The 3,305-nt window shown below is 39.8% G+C and overlaps 1 protein-coding gene across 1 annotated transcript in view; it reads left to right on the top strand.

Annotated features, from left to right (window-relative positions):
- Window positions 1–3,305, top strand: part of LOC101851598 — a 13,041-nt gene that overhangs the window by 3,058 nt on the left and 6,678 nt on the right. The window lies entirely within an intron of this gene.

Below are 3,305 nucleotides of genomic sequence, written 5' to 3'. Positions count from 1 at the left end.
GATGGAGACAGAGGCAGAGACACACACAGAGAGGGAGAGAGAGAGAGAGAGAGAGAGAGAGAGAGAGAGAGAGAGAGAGAGAGAGAGAGAGAGAGAGAGAGAAGATCTCTATCACACACGTTCCAAACAACACAAGCGCCACGAGGAATGTGCAGCAGGTCTACATGATAGGTGGGATCACCGAGATTTATATCATTTTAACCACGATAACCCGTGTAAGCCACCTCAGCAAGTTCGTCTTATAGAATGACCACAACACCGCCACAGATTTAACTCTGTTCGTACCCTTCCCTCACAAGATTGGAACCCTGTGTAATAATAACAACGTTGGTTGTGTGTTTATAAGTCGGGGTAACGCAAGAGTTAAGGAGGCTAGCAGAGAAGGGGCTTCTAGGAGTTATCAGGGAAGTTCTGGACCTGGACTTAACGTATTGGCACAAGTCGATGACGATGATAACGAAACAAGTCATTCTGAAACTTGCGTACGTCACGCACGGTTACCCGCCACTAATAATTGAAAATACAAATTTACCTGTTTAGTTCTGTATTTATTTACCTGTACCATTTGCGATGTTTTACCAAGTAGGTATCTATTATGGGCTTCAAGGCTAGTCCCAATTATTCAGACGGACTCAGCTAATATAATATATTAAACTCTTAACTTGACATGCTTAAACTTTTGGCACATGATAAAAATATTTTAAAATCAAATACTGATTGCTAACATTTAATTTCCAACCTATAGAGTCTAATTCAGCCCTTTGAAATCACGTTCAATTTACATTCTTTTTAATGCATACTTACAGGTAAAACCCAGTTACCAGTGGAAATAGTCTGTTGTGGATAATCAACGACTTGACAATATTCCACTACTGCGTTGTGGGTGTTTCAACAGTGTAATCTTTTTCTCAGTTTTTTGTCAGATGATGTTGGGGCACACCCCTTGATCGGCGGATAAGACACAGCAAAAATTTGAATTTATTTTGAGGCTCTATGTGTAAATATTGTTGGCAGTCTCGCACTTACAACCTCATACGTTTCTAGATAACACATTTAAAGATATTATGCTAGCAGATAATCATTTTGCTTTGCTTTTGGTTTATAGTAAAGAGAGCACTATGATCTTGTGAACTTCTGTTATTCTGAAATCGTTTCTTATTGTTCTGAGCACATTAGATGGGCAATGGGTTCTTCAGAAATCGGGCTATACTAAGGGGTCTGGGTCGGATTCTATTTATTAAAAAACCACGTATCATATGCTGATTTTTTCTCTTTTTTCTGTGAACCGGTCTTCAGGTGCGAATAGATATTAACGGGAAAAGTGGAAAAGTACAACCTTGCAAACCCGTTGCTTTATGTACCCTAAAACGACAACAACAACAACAACAACAACAACAATAACAACAACGATAACAACAACAACAACAAACGAACCCCTGTATTTTCTCTTACTCGCTCCCATATTCTATACGAGTATACATGAAAAGGATTGAAACTGAAATTCTTTCTTTTAACGCTACTAATTATACCAATATCAAGGGATTTTCTGAAAATATTCATAATATATTATATCTCCTCATGACGAACTCAGTGGAAGGCGGCATCTGTAACAATTTTCCACTTTTGATGTTGTCTGTTTTGATCTATCATTCGACCTATGCCATTCTGGTCATCAACAACATATTCACGAGAAACGACCAACGTCTTACCGACATATTTAGAGAGAACAACCCAAGTTCTTATGAACATGGGACATTAAAGCGGTAATCCTCCATATTTCCTTCTACTAATGGCGCTTTCCTCTAGTCTTCACATGTTCAGTCAACTGAACCTTAGAACTCCACAGGTTGAGGCTCAATTGCACAAGTGTTCTGAAAATCTGGCTGCTTTACTCCTTAAGTGAGGGTCTCTCTGGATCTCTTTTTAAAAAACCCAACCTGCTTAGCATCTTTTTAGAGTGGTTTGTTTGAATTTTTTACACTCCCATCACTGCAGTTTAGACAGTTAAGCTGCCCGGCTACATTGACCCTGCCTGTCAAGACCAACCCAATTTTTGTGGGGTACTCGATTAAAAAATAAATTCCCCACACTAGAATCGAACTCAAGTCTTCAGCATGCAACGGCAAAGAGCTGCTGCTTCTTCTTCTTCTTCTTCTTCTTCTTCTTCTTCTTCTTCTTCTTCTTCTTCTTCCTCCTCCTCCTCCTCCTGAGAAAGTTTGAAAGCTTTGATTACGTTCCATTGCCCCTCTTGCCGAAAGCGCACTATTAAGTATGAATTTTGAACATAATGATCTCTTCCCGTTTTTCTTTAAGTTCACGGCTCTTTACTTTTCGTCCATCATTCTGTATCGTTTCTACTTCAATTCGGTTTCCTTAAAACCCAAGGTGGATTTTATATCGATCTACGCTTAACTGATGAGAATCGTTTCCAAGAACTATGAAGTAGTTCATTATAAGAAAGCTCACATGGATTTTCTCACCATGTCATGGCAATCTGACAGGTAATGAAAGGGCCTCTTAGTTTGCATTGAAAGCAGCGGTGGCCAGAACAATAAGAACACAAAAACAGAAAGTTGCCTAAGTTAATAAAAGATCAAACGAAAATATTGAGACTATAGATGGAAAGAATCAGAGTCAGCCACAGATTGAACATCTGGGAATCAGAAACAAATTAAGAATAATAGAAAGGCAAAACGAAAACGAAATGGAAAAACGTTTGATCAACCAACAGCCAGAGAGGTAAACATACACACTCCCCAGGTGTACTGAATTTGGGGTAAGTGTGGGTTGCTCACCGTGATAAACAACGCAACCTAACTTTTGAAGCTTCGAACTAGGGTCATCCACATCTGGGATCCGCGTGATACCAACTATGCTTTTGGTAAGCCTTCCAACAATAAAAACTGAGGTGATAAGTGTTTAGACGTTATTGGCGGTAGAGTCGAACCTGCAACAGAGCAAAGGAAATCAAATCTCAAGAAAGGTTCACTGATTATATTTTAGAAATCTGTTATTGTGATTGCAATTCAAGGCGTTTCATGTACTTATCGACATTATCAAATCATTTAGGAGACGGGCTGCTTCGCTCGATCGTTTCTGCCAGGGCCACTTTGGCTTTCAAGAATACAACCTTCCTCCAGAAAGACGGAGATACTCAATAAAAATCCTCCCCGCACAGGAATTTACTTCACGTTTTCTGCGTGAGACAGCTTACCACTACCCCACAGACGCCGGACACTTGTTAGGTATGTCGTAGCGTTGTACAGTATCCGGCAGTCGTGCGTCTCCATTTATTCCAACCATGG

The sequence above is a fragment of the Aplysia californica genome, unplaced genomic scaffold (assembly GCF_000002075.1).
Source record: "Aplysia californica isolate F4 #8 unplaced genomic scaffold, AplCal3.0 scaffold00486, whole genome shotgun sequence".
In the NCBI taxonomy this organism is placed as follows: Eukaryota; Metazoa; Mollusca; class Gastropoda; order Aplysiida; family Aplysiidae; genus Aplysia; species Aplysia californica.
Note: the sequence above shows the minus strand (reverse complement) of the source record. Positions and strands in the feature narration are given on the sequence as shown.